Below are 14,842 nucleotides of genomic sequence, written 5' to 3'. Positions count from 1 at the left end.
TAATAGTAGAACGTTTGCAGCCATCCACTTCCTTATGTCTGAAACACATGCTTCTAGCGAGGTCAATTTTGGGGCTTCACCATGTTTCATTGAAATGTACAGCTGTGTGTCATCCGCATAGCAGTGAAAGTTTACATTATGTTTTCGAATAACATCCCCAAGAGGTAAAATATATAGTGAAAACAATAGTGGTCCTAAAACGGAACCTTGAGGAACACCGAAATTTACAGTTGATTTGTCAGAGGACAAACCATTCACAGAGACAAACTGATATCTTTCCAACAGATAAGATCTAAACCAGGCCAGAACATGTCCGTGTAGACCAATTTGGGTTTCCAATCTCTCCAAAAGAATGTGGTGATCGATGGTATCAAAAGCAGCACTAAGGTCTAGGAGCACGAGGACAGATGCAGAGCCTCGGTCCGATGCCATTAAAATGTCATTTACCACCTTCACAAGTGCCGTCTCAATGCTATGATGGGGTCTAAAACCAGACTGAAGCATTTCGTATACATTGTTTGTCTTCAGGAAGGCAGTGAGTTGCTGCGCAACAGCCTTCTCTAAAATTTTTGAGAGGAATGGAAGATTCGATATAGGCCGATAGTTTTTTATATTTTCTGGGTCAAGGTTTGGCTTTTTCAAGAGAGGCTTTATTACTGCCACTTTTAGTGAGTTTGGTACACATCTAGTGGATAGAGAGACGTTTATTATGTTCAACATAGGAGGGCCAAGCACAGGAAGCAGCTCTTTCAGTAGTTTAGTTGGAATAGGGTCCAGTATGCAGCTTGAAGGTTTAGAGGCCATGATTATTTTCATCATTGTGTCAAGAGATATAGTACTAAAACACTTGAGCGTCTCTCTTGATCCTAGGTCCTGGCAGAGTTGTGCAGACTCAGGACAACTGAGGTTTGGAGGAATACGCAGGTTTAAAGAGGAGTCCGTAATTTGCTTTCTAATAATCATAATCTTTTCCTCAAAGAAGTTCATGAATTATCACTGCTAAAGTGAAAGTCATCCTCTCTTGGGGAATGCTGCTTTTTAGTTAGCTTTGCGACAGTATTAAAAAGGAATTTCGGATTGTTCTTATTTTCCTCAATTAAGTTAGAAAAATAGGATGATCGAGCAGCAGTAAGGGCTCTACGGTACTGCACGGTACCGTCCTTCCAAGCTAGTCGGAAGACTTCCAGTTTGGTGTGGCGCCATTTCCGTTCCAATTTTCTGGAAGCTTGCTTCAGAGCTCGGGTATTTTCTGTGTACCAGGGAGCTAGTTTCTTATGAGACATTTTTTTTGTTTTTAGGGGTGCAACTGCATCTAGGGTATTGCGCAAGGTTAGATTGAGATCCTCAGTTAGGTGGTTAACTGATTTTTGTCCTCTGGCGTCCTTGGGTAGGCAGAGGGAGTCTGGAAGGGCATCAAGGAATCTTTGTGTTGTCTGTGAATTTATAGCACGACTTTTGATGTTCCTTGGTTGGGGTCTAAGCAGATTATTTGTTGCAATTGCAAATGTAATAAAATGGTGGTCCGATAGTCCAGGATTATGAGGAAAAACATTAAGATCCACCACATTTATTCCATGGGACAAAACTAGGTCCAGCGTATGACTGTGACAGTGAGTGGGTCCAGAGACATGTTGCACAAAACCCACTGAGTCGATGATGGCTCCGAAAGCCTTTTGGAGTGGGTCTGTGGACTTTTCCATGTGAATATTAAAGTCACCAAAGATTAGAATATTATCTGCTATGACTACAAGGTCCGATAGGAATTCAGGGAACTCAGTGAGAAACGCTGTATATGGCCCAGGAGGCCTGTAAATAGTAGCTATAAAAAGTGATTGAGTAGGCTGCATAGATTTCATGACTAGAAGCTCAAAAGACGAAAATGTCATTTTTTTTGGGGTAAATTGAAATTTGCTATCGTAAATGTTAGCAACACCTCCGCCTTTGCGGGATGCACGGGGGATATGGTCACTAGTGTAGCCAGGAGGTGAGGCCTCATTTAAAACAGTAAATTCATCAGGCTTAAGCCATGTTTCAGTCAGGCCAATCACATCAAGATTATGATCAGTGATTAGTTCATTGACTATAATTGCCTTTGAAGTAAGGGATCTAACATTAAGTAGCCCTATTTTGAGATGTGAGGTATCATGATCTCTTTCAGTAATGACAGGAATGGAGGAGGTCTTTATCCTAGTGAGATTGCTAAGGCGAACACCGCCATGTTTAGTTTTGCCCAACCTAGGTCGAGGCACAGACACTGTCTCAATGGTGATAGCTGAGCTGACTACACTGACTGTTCTAATGGCAGACTCCACTATGCTGGCAGGCTGGCTAACAGCCTGCTGCCTGGCCTGCACCCTATTTCATTGTGGAGCTAGAGGAGTTAGAGCCCTGTCTATGTTGGTAGATAAGATGAGAGCACCCCTCCAGCTAGGATGGAGTCCGTCACTCCTCAGCAGGTCAGGCTTGGTCCTGTTTGTGGGTGAGTCCCAGAAAGAGGGCCAATTATCTACAAATTCTAACTTTTGGGAGGGGCAGAAAACAGTTTTCAACCAGCGATTGAGTTGTGAGACTCTGCTGTAGAGCTCATCACTCCCCCTAACTGGGAGGGGGCCAGAGACAATTACTCGATGCCGACACATCTTTCTAGCTGATATGCACACAGAAGCTATGTTGCGCTTGGTGATTTCTGACTGTTTCATCCTAACATCGTTGGGTACAGAGTCAATGTGGAGGCTATATACAGGGGGTACCAGTACAGAGTCAATGTGGAGGCTATATACAGGGGGTACCGGTACAGAGTCAATGTGGAGGCTATATACAGGGGCTACCGGTACAGAGTCAATGTGGAGGCTATATACAGGGGGTACCGGTACAGAATCAATGTGGAGGCTATATACAGGGGGTACCAGTACTGAGTCAATGTGGAGGCTATATACAGGGGTACCGGTACAGAGTCAATGTGGTGGCTATATACAGGGTGTTACGGTACAGAGTCAATGTGGGGGTACCAGTACAGACTCAATGTGGAGCCTATATATAGGCGGTATATAGGGGATACCAGTACAGAGTCAATGTGGATACAGAGTCAATATGGAGGCTATATACAGGGGGTACCGGTACAGAGTCAATATGTCAATATGCGGGGGGCGCCGGTGTCGAGGTAATTGAGGTAATTATGTACATTTAGGTAGAGTTATTAATGTGACTATGCATAGATAATAACAGACAGTAGCAGCAGCGTAGGGACTGGGGTGGGGGAGCAATGCAAATAGATGTTCAGGAGTCTTATGGCTTGGGGGTAGAAGCTGTTTAGAAGCCTCTTAGACCTAGGCATGGCGCTCCGTAACAACTTGCCGTGCGGTAGCAGAGAGAACAGTCTATGACTAGATGGGTGGCTGGAGTTTTCAACTATTTTTAGGGCCTTCCTCTGACACCATCTTGTATAGAGGTCCTGGATGTGAGGAAGCTTGACCCCAGTGATGTAAAGGGCCGTACACATTACCCTCTGTAGTGCCTTGCGGTCGGAGGCCGGGCAGCTTCTATACCAGGCAGTTATGCAACCAGTCATGATGCTCTTGATGGTGCAGCTGTACAACCTTTTGAGGAACTGAGGACCCATGCCAAACACAGTCGATGAGAATGTGGGCATGCTCGGTCCTCCTTTTCCTGTAGTCCTCAGTCATCTCCTTTGTCTTGATCACGTTGAGTGAGAGGTGGTTTTCCATGCTCCACACGGTCAGGTATTTGACCTTCTCACTATAGGCTGTCTATTCGTTGTCGGTGATCAGGCCTACCACTGTTGTGTCATCAGCAACCTTAATGATGGTATTGGAGTTGTGCCTGACCATGCAGTCATGACTGAACAGGGCTTGCAAACGAATACAGACTGCAAAGGGAAGCACAGCTTCGAGCTGCCCAGTGACACGAGCCTACCAGACGAGCTAAAAAAACTCGCTTGACTTGAAGCATAGACACTGTGTTATCATGCTCTCTGCAGCCAATGTGAGTAAGACCTTTAAAAACCATTCTTCTCAGCAGATCCTCTCAAGCCCTGTCAGGTTGGATGGGGAGCGTCGCTGCACAGCTATTTTCAGGTCTCTCCAGAGATCGGGTTCGGGTTCAAGTCCGGGCTCTGGCTAGGCCACTCAAGGACATTCATAGATTTGTCCCGAAGCCACTCTTGCATTGTCTTGGCTGTGTGATTACAGTTGTTGTCCTGTTGGAAGGTGAACCTTCACCCCAGTCTGAGGTGCCGAGCACTCTGGAGCAGGTTTTCATCAAGGATCTATCTGTACTTTGCTCCGTTCATCTTTCCATCTATCCTGACTAGTTTCCCAGTCCCTGCCGCTGAAAAACACCCCAACAGCATGATGCTGCCACCACCATGCTTCTGTGTTCATCACCAGTAAGACACTGCTAGCCGTTGGCTGCTAACAGCTGACAGCTACTAGCTATTGGCTGCTAACAGCAGAGAACTGCTAGCTATTGGCTGCTAACAGCAGAGAACTGCTAGCTATTGGTGGCTAACAATGAGAACTGTTAGCTATTGGCTGCTAACAATGAGAACTGTTAGCTATTGGCTGCTGACAGGTGAGATCTGCACTCTATTGGCTACTAACAGCAGAGAACTGCTAGGTATTGGCTGCTAACAGCTGAAATCTGCTAGCTAATTGGCAAGCACGAAAACAGTCAACAGAAGCCTAGAAATTGTCTTATTGCACTCTAATTGAAAGTAAAAACTGCCAAAAACGCACAGTCATGTTTTATTCATTTTGTGAGACACACTAAGACAAAGGAAATGTGATAACACATTAGTTCAGGAAATCAAGAACTGGATTAAAATGCTGGAAGTGAACGCTGGTATTAAACAATGAACTATGCTAATGAGCTGTGTGCATCCAGGAAATATAAGGCAGTCTCAAATAGAAGCCTGTCTCTAATAGAAGCCTGTCTCTAATAGAAGCCTGCCTGTCTCTAATAGAAGCCTGTCTCTAATAGAAGCCTGCCTGTCTCTAATAGAAGCCTGCCTCTAATAGAAGCCTGTCTCTAATAGAAGCCTGCCTCTAATAGAAGCCTGTCTCTAATAGAAGCCTGCCTGTCTCTAATAGAAGCCTGCCTCTAATAGAAGCCTGTCTCTAATAGAAGCCTGTCTCTAATAAGCACCTGTTGTGTTCAGTGATTTAGGCCAATAAATACTTGGGCAATTAATGAATGTTTCACTTCGTTATCATGAAATGAATAGTCATCAATGGCAGTATTCTGACCTCAAATCCACATATGTAAAAAAACATATCTAAATTGTTCTTCTTTTGAAGAGGATCAAAGTTACCCTTGAAACATCCATATTAGCAGAATTTAGAAGGGAAACAATCTCTGTAACTTGTCTGTCAATTTATTAGTATTGCCCTTTGTTTCTGTTTTTAAGCCTAAATTTTCACTTTTTGCAACACTACCTCTGGCTCAGTGTGTTTGTTTCTCAATTCATATTGTTTTTGGTTCTTTGTAGAATTTTGACCCGGTATCATACAACAACAACGATTAATCACTAGATGAAAAAAAAGTAAACCTAGTGAGCTTTTAGTTAGTTATCTAAATTGAATCACTCCTGGTTTGTCTTTCAAGCATCCACTCGGGGTCTGTATCTTCCTGATATCTGATAAGGAGGGGATTTGCACATCGCAACGTGTCTCAAATAGAACCAAGTGCTTTGCTACTTTAGCATTAGCATTACATTACTTTGCTCACGGAGGTAATGTGGCCGCTGAGGATGTAAGGCGATGTGCTGTGTCGTTTCATACATATTTTTTTTTGTTCAGGGCCTGTACAGGATGCAATTTAGTAAACTTATTTTTTTCATCATTTGGACCTCACACGGTTAAAACCTCCATGCAGTCTTTTTAAATGTGTTTTTACATCATCACTTTATGTCTAATAAATCACTGTTCATGTTTTTATCACTCCCTGATACATTTTTTATCAATTATTTCCCTCAGCCTCCTTGGGACTCTGATATGCTCCGTTTGGTCTTGTGGGCGTTAGAAAATCTAACGTAATATGAAATGAGATATTTCCATACACAGATGGTCTAGAGCCCAAACCCTATACCAACCTGTCAGTTGGAGCTGGATGCTGAACGTGTCAAACGTCTGTAACGGCGTTCTTCGTTTGTTGAAAGAGAGGCGGACCGAAATGCAGCGTGGTGGTTACTCATGTCTTTAATGAAGAAAATCGTGACGATACATGAAATAACTAATAAATACAAAAACAACAAACGGAACGTGAAACTTATTACAGCCTATCTGGTGAACACTACACAGAGACAGGAACAATCACCCACAAAAGACAAAGCGAAACTCAGGCTACCTAAATACGGTTCCCAATCAGAGGCAACGAGAATCACCTGACTGCTGATTGAGAACCGCCTCAGGCAGCCAAGCCTATACAACACCCCTAATCAGCCGCGATCCCAAATACTACAAACCCCAATACGAAATACAATAACATAAACCCCTGTCACACCCTGGCCTGACCAAATATATAACGAAAACACAAAATACAATGACCAAGGCGTGACAACGTCCATAGGTGTGTTACTTTGTTTGTTATCAAAGCAAAAGTAATTGATTATTTACTATATTATATATACTATATTTACTATATTATATTATATATACTATATTTACTATATTATATTATATATACTATATTTACTATATTATATTATATATACTATATTTACTATATTATATTATATATACTATATTTACTATATTATATATACTATATTTACTATATTATATTATATATACTATATTTACTATATTATATTATATATACTATATTTACTATATTATATATACTATATTTACTATATTATATATACTATATTTACTATATTATATATACTATATTTACTATATTATATTATATATACTATATTTACTATATTATATTATATATACTATATTTACTATATTATATTATATATACTATATTTACTATATTATATTATATATACTATATTTTCTATATTATATTATATATACTATAGTTACTTAATCATTGTCGTAAAGTTTTCTATACATCACCAGAACTCCAGAGTTGCGCAGCGGTCTAAGGTACTGCAACAGGAGTACTATAGACGCCACTACAGACACCCTGGTTCGAATCCAGGCTGAATCACAACCAGAAGGACCAGAACGGCCTGTTTGCATGGTAGACCACCCTGTCTGCCATATGTTCATTGCAGAATGACATGATTATCTGGATTTTCCATCTGTAGATGCTCTACAGATGGTCAAACTATCAACTTTTTTGGGTTGGGTTATTGTTAGGGAAAGGGTTAAGTTTAGGGTTAGGATAAGGTTAAAGCGTAAGGTAAGAGCTAGATTAATTGTCAGATTCAACAGAATATCTCTTTGTTTCTTGGGACCTAGAACAAGCATCTCTGTTTTGTCCGAGTTTAAAAGTAGAACGTTTTCAGCCATCCACTTCCTTATGTCTGAAACACAGGCTTCTAGTGAGGGCAATTTTGGGGCTTCACCATGTTTCATTGAAATGTACAGCTGTGTGTCATCCGCATAGCAGTGAAAGTTAACATTGTGTTTTCGAATGACATCCCCAAGAAGTAAAATACATAGTGAAAACAATAGTGGTCCTAAAACGGAACCTTGAGGAACACCGAAATTTACAGTTGATTTGTCAGAGGACAAACCATTCACCAGGCCAGAACTTGTCCGTATAGACCAATTTAAGCCCATGTATCATTTTGTTTCAAAGTACATTGTTTTAAGACTACGAAGAAGCACTTTGTGTGACCCTGATTTAGCCCACTGCATTAAAAGGTTTTAAGGATCATATCACCATCACCTTACCCAACACCCTAGACCCTATTATTTTACAATTTAGAAAATAGTAAAAAAAAAATAAAAAAAATGGAATGAAAACGTTTGACTGTACATATTTACACTGAGTTTACACTTTACAATTGACGTACATTTAATAGCATTAACATAGACATTACAACTATGTCAGATAAGGGAGATGTGTTGTGTTGTGTCATAGTATTTGTTTTTTAAGGCTAGTTTTGCTGTTTGAGTCATTTTAGATGGATGTTTTGTGATCAGGGCACTATTTAATACTGTGTGTTGCCTTGAATTTGTTCTGCATTTGAAGAGACCCCTGGAGGCCTGTCTGATGGGGTACGTATGTCTGTCAGAGCTATATGTAATTTGATTATACAGACAATTTGGACATTTTAACATGGTATTTCTCATAAAATCAATAATTGATAATTAATTGATGCAATTATCTCTCTTCAACCAAGGAAACAACCAGGAAAGACTGAAATGCGTGTTGTTGATGTTACTTCATTATTTGCAGTTAAGGGCGAGGCGTACTGTTTTGTTCTGAGCCAGCTGCAGCCTTGCTAGGCTTTTCTTTGCTGCACTAGACCATATTACTGGACAGTAACCAAGATGGGACAGGACCAGAGCCTGAACAACTAGCAAAGCAGATTTTTTTTGTGTCCAAAAAATCATTAAAGAACAGAATTTAGAACAGAAATACCCAATCTTCACAACTTTGTCAATATGACTTGACCATGATAACTGACCAATGTTACACCTAGGAGTTTAACTCACACCCTTCAAACACAACTCCAGTTGAGGTTTAGGTCTTAGAGAATGTTTTGAACCAAATACAATGTTTTAGTTGTACAAGTATGTAAGACCAGTGTATGATTGATCACCTATTCTGATACTGACTGTAAATCCTTATTTAGAGTATCAGAGCTCACTGTCTGGGTGTAGATTGTGGAATTCTCGGCATACATATTCCCTCTAGCTTTGTGTAAGACCCGTGGGAAATCCTTTGTAAAAATAGAGAAGAGTAACGGCCCAAGGGAACTGCCCTGAGGGACACCTGCACTGTACATATCTGATGTTAAAGACGCTTCCATTGAAGAACACTCTCTGGGTTATATTGGATAGATAACCATGTGTTGGTAGGTGATGTAAAGCCAGAGCTAATCAGTTTCTTCAATAACAAGTTATGATCAATAACATCAACGGCTGCACTGAAATGTAACAATACAGCTCCAACTACCTTCTTATTATCCATTCATTTGAACCAATCATCAGTCATATGAGTCAGTGCAGTACAAGTTAAGTGACTATATGCTGATAGTCAGTAGTTACTAACTTGTTCTCTGAAAAATTGCATTAAATTTGGTCAAATTCTCTCCATCAGTTAACTAAGAACAGAGGGCAAACTGATTAGCTGTTAGAGCCAGCAAAGGGTCCTTTACTATTTTTAGGCAGTGTAATTTCTTCAGCTTCCTTCCACACCTGTGGACTCACAGTCTTTTAGACGTTGGTTACAGATATAGCAAACAGGAGTGGCAATACAGTCTGCTACCATTCTCAATTTCACCTAACTATCTACTAAACCTAACCCCAACACTGGCTGAATTCAATCAGTAGCGCACATAATCTCCATTTCTCATTGTGTGTGTCTGTGTCTGTCTGTCTGGCTGTGTGTGTGTGTGTGTGTGTGTGGTGGGTAAATGATTTAATAACTCTTGGGTCTAAAATGACCCCAGTCTGAACCCTGGTGGTGTAAAGCTTTAATGGAAATATGAACAAAGCTGTTTCACTTTTTCTAAAGTTGGGGTCACTCTATGAAAAGTAGGAAAAATATAAGCAGAAAAAATATAATTTAGGGGTTTTCTCTGCTGTTAAACATAGTGGCATACTTTACCCTTAAGACCACACAAGGGTTAAAAAAAGAAGACACCTGTACCATGTCAGATATATACAGTGGGGCAAAAAAGTATTTAGTCAGCCACCAATTGTGCAAGTTCTCCCACTTAAAAAGATGAGAGGCCTGTCATTTTCATCATAGGTACACTTCAACTATCACAGACAAAATGGGAAAAAATATAAAAAATCCAGAAAATCACGTTGTAGGATTTTTAATGAATTTATTTGCAAATTATGGTGGAAAATAAATACTTTTTTGCCCCACTGTAAGACTCCCTCTCTAACAGAGAATTTTGCCATTCGTTCCAGTCATCGGAGGCAAAGAACTGGAAAGAACTACAAGCATTTCGCTACACTCGCATTAACATCTGCTAACCATGTGTATGTGACAAATAAAATTTGATTTGATTTGGAAAGGTGGACAAAATAAGTGTTGGCTTTGGGGATGACCAATGACCAATCTGGAGCGCGTGCTATTGGTGGGTGCTGCGCGTGCTATTGGTGACCAGTAGGTTGAGTTAAGGTGGGGCTTTAGCAAAGACTTATAGATGACCTGGAGCCAGTGGGTTTCGCGACGGATATGTAGTGAGTGCCAGCCAACAAGAGCATACAGGTCGCAGTGGTGGGGAGTATATGGTGCTTTGGTGACAAAACGGATGGCACTGTGATAAACTACATCCAGTTTGCTGAGTGGAGTGTTGGGGGCTATTTTGGGAACCCATGCCAAATCTTTTCAGTCTCCTGAGAGGGAAATGGTGTTGGACCATGAGATTAGTTGGTGATGTGGACACCAATGAACTTGAAACTCTCGACCAGCTCCACTACAAAACTGTTGATGTCAATGGGGGCCTGTTTAGCCCGCCTTTTGCTGTAGTCAATAATCAGCTACTTTGTCTTGATCATCTTGAGGGACACGTTATTGTCCTGGCAGCACACTCCTCCTTTTGGACTGTCTCATCATTGTCAGTAAACAGGCCTATTACTGTTGTGTCGTCAGCAAACTTAATGATGGTGTTGGAGTTGTATTTGGGCACGCAGTCATGGGTGAACAGGGAGTACATGAGGGGACTAAGCACGCACCCATGTGGGGCCCCCGTGTTAAGGGTCAGTGTGGCGCATGTTTTGTTGCATACCCTCACCACCTGGGCACGGCCCGTCAGGACGTCCAGGATCCAGTTGCAGAGGGAGGTGTTTAGTCCCAGGATCCTTAGCTTAGTGAAGAGCTTTGAGGGCATTATGATGTTTAACACTAAGCTGTAGTCAATAAACAGCATTCTCCCATAGGTGTTCCTTTTGTCCAGATGGGGAAGGGTAATGTGGAATGCAATAGAGATTGCGTCATCTGTGGATCTGTTGAGGCAGATAGCAAATTGAAAAGTGTCCATTATGCCTGGGATGATGGTGTTTATGTGAGCCATGACCAGCCTTTCAGCTACAGCTGTGAGTGCTACAAGGTGATAGTCATTTAGACAGGTTACCTTGGCATTCTTGGGCACAGGGACTATGGTGGTCTGCTTGATACATGTTGGTATTACAGACTGAGATGGGGAGAGGTTGAATATGTCAGTGAAGACACTTGCCAGCAGGTCAGCATATTCCATGTATACACGTCCTGTTGTAAATGTTAACCTGTTTAAATGTCTTACTCACATCGGCTACTGTGATCACACAGTAGGCCGGAACAGCTGGTGCTCTCATGGATGGTTCAGTGTTACTAGCCTTGAACTGAGAATAGAAGGAATTTAGCTAGTCTGGTTATGAAAACATGTTGATCTTCCAGATCAGTGGTTCCCAAACTTTTTATAGTCCCTTACCCCTTCAAACATTCAACCTCCAGCTGCGTACTCCCTTGAGCACCAGGGTCAGCGCACTCTCAAATGTTGTTTTTTGCCATCATTGTAAGCATGCCACACACACACTATACTATACTATACTATACATTTATTTAACTTAAGAATGAGTGTTTGCCACAACCCAGCTTGTGACAAAGAGTTCTTATATGACCAGGGCACAAATAATAATATAATAATAATCATTTTTTGTGCTCTTTATTAAGCCATCTTACATGTAAAACCTTATTTATTCATCAAAAATTGTGAATAACTCTCTACAGGTTAATGAGAAGGGTGTGCTTGAAAGGATGCACATAATGTTGGGTTGTATTGGAGAGAGTCTGTCGTAGAAATTTCCTGTATTTACCAAATCATGAGAGCAAACTGCACACAAGTCAGAGTTATCATAAAGTCCATCTTTAATTATATGAGCTCCATCACAACCCTGTGACTCTCAGATCAATTCAGTGTATATAAATGAATTCTCTGAGAGTCCTTACACATTACAACTGAGATCCTTTATAGCAAAGACACACATAGCCAGACAGCCTTGGCCATAAATTATCATTCAGCTTTGTCTCCTAAACTATGTTCTTTTCTCAGAACCATAAAACAAATCCTCACATCAATAGGCATATATCAAATGCCCCCTCCTTGACAAGATCACATATACACATTGACTGGCACACAGACATTGTGGAGCCAAGAGATACACGCTTGACCTCTCCCCTATCTCCGGCCCAAATAACCTGACAGAGAACAGATGACTGCAAACCCTGCCACAGTATTATACAAAAATAAATATTCTGATGAGAAGTAACTTACACACATATAATGAATATAAAACATCTTACCTATGTCACCAACTAATTCTGATTATTCCCCAACAAGTCTCAGTCTTAAATCATTTTCTACACACAGTCTGTGCCTGTATTTAGTTTTCATGCTAGTCAGGGTTGTTACGTAGTAGGAAGTTGCGGAGAGTCCCTGTAATCCTAGATATCGATCATTCAGGCGAGTGGTCAAACAAGAAAAATGATGGTCAGTAAAGAAAACTTTAAGTTCATCTCTCTCATGTCAATAACCATTTTCACTGTAGTGTCCAAAGCATCTTTCAAGCTGTCTGTCACGCCCTGGTCTTAGTATTCTGTGTTCTCTTTATTATTTTGGTTAGGCCAGGGTGTGACATGGGTGATTTATGTGGCTTGACTTGTCTAGGGGTTTATTAGATTAATGGGGTTGTGTTTAGTAGAGGTGTCTAGGAAAGTCTATGGTTGCCTAGAGTGGTTTTCAATCAGAGGCAGGTGTTTATCGTTGTCTCTGATTGGGAACCATATTTAGGCAGCCATATTCTTTGGGTATTTCGTGGGTGATTGTTCCTGTCTCTGTGTTTGTTGCACCAGATAGGGCTGTTTCCCCCCCGGTTCTTGTTTTGTATATTGTTCATTTTTCATCTTTCATTAAAGATGTATGAAGATAACCATGCTGCATTTTGGTCCTCCTCTCTTTCACCAGAAAACCTTAACACTGTCAGGCATTCCCTTGGCAGCAAGAGCCTCTCGGTGGATGCTGCTGTGGGCCCAAGTGGCGTCGGGAGCAACTGCTTGCACACACGTTACCACTCCACTATGTTTCCCTGTCATGGCTTTTGCACCATCTGTACAGGTACCAACACATCTTGACCACTAAAGTCATTTGATGTAAAAAAGCTGTCCAGTACTTAAAAAATATTCTCTCCTGGTTTCCAGTGGTTTACAGAAGAGGTCCTTAATTGACCCCCCCCCCCCCCCCATAAATGTAACGGACATATACCAGGAGCTGTGCCAGGCCCGCCACGTCTGACTCATCCAGCTGTAATGCATATAATTAATTGGCTTGTGTGCGAAGCAGTAATTGTTCCAAAACATCTCCTGTCACGTCACTGATGCGTTGTGAAACGGTGTTGTTTGATGAAGGCATTGTCTGTATCGTTTTTGGGCCTTTTCCCCCAGCATTGTCCCAGCCAAATCCTCGGCAGCAGGAAGAATTAATGTCCTCCACAATAGTATGGGGCTTGCCTGTCCTAGCCAGTCCTCCACAATAGTATGGGGCTTGCCTGTCCTAGCCACTCGGTAGCTCACCATATAAGATGCTTCTAGTCCCTTCTTATTAATGATGTCTTACTACTAGAAAGTCATCTTTATTCTCACTCAAAAAACTCCTGTAGCTCATGTTTAGTATCTAAAAGTCTGCTTCAAGAGGTAAGGTTTCCCGGAGGGGGTAACAGTTCATGTGAATGGATGAGAAACGGTTAATGTGATTGGATGGAAAGAGATTATGTCTTCTTAGATGAGGTTAAAACTCTTCAGTAGGATTGCCATTTATCTCTTTCCTTTTTTGGTCCACAAGAGAGCAGATCAAGTCACACACTGTTAGGTATGCATGGAGGCTGTGTGACTAAGTCGTTCCTAATGTTACCACTCTGCTTTTGACCAGAGCCCCTGTGGTAACCTATAGGGTACCACTGCCTGTGCGTTCTCTCTCTGTTGGGATGTGTTTTATTTAACCAGCCAATCAATACTGGACTCAGAAGCTAATAGCCTGGTTGAACTATTTAACACCCAGCCCTGGCCCCTATCACTCAGACTGCTCAATGATGTTCATCACAATAATACGATTAGCACCATTTTCTATTAGGCCCATCTGTCTACCTTGTTGTGATAGGGACCCCTCCCACTTAACCTAACTCAGGGTGGTCTTATATAATCTAATGTTGACCGGTGGGGGGGGGCAGGGTTTAATTTAGCTTTAGAAGCTGCTGAGATGAACACAGAACAGCCACCATTTTGTTTCAACAGGCCTTTTGTCTTCCTCAGATGAAATTAACGGATTTGTCACATGCGCCGAATACAACAGGTGAAGAATTTACCTTGAAATGTTAAATTGCGAGCCCTTTCCATACAATAAAGTGTTACTAAGTAAGAAACATTTGCTAAATAAAAAAAGAAATAGTAACACAATAAAATAACAATAACTGGTAGTCCTTGTAATATATACAGGAAGTACCAGGTAATAACATGGCTATATACAGGAAGTACCAGTACTGAGTCAATGTGCAGGGATACGAGGAAATAACATGGCTATATACAGGGAGTACCAGTACTGAGTCAATGTGCAGGGATACGAGGTAATAACATGGCTATATACAGGGAGTACCAGGTAATAACATGGCTATATACAGGAAGTACCAGTACTGAGTCAATGTGCAGG

Source organism: Oncorhynchus kisutch, linkage group LG18 (assembly GCF_002021735.2).
Source record: "Oncorhynchus kisutch isolate 150728-3 linkage group LG18, Okis_V2, whole genome shotgun sequence".
NCBI classification, from domain to species: Eukaryota; Metazoa; Chordata; class Actinopteri; order Salmoniformes; family Salmonidae; genus Oncorhynchus; species Oncorhynchus kisutch.
Note: the sequence above shows the minus strand (reverse complement) of the source record.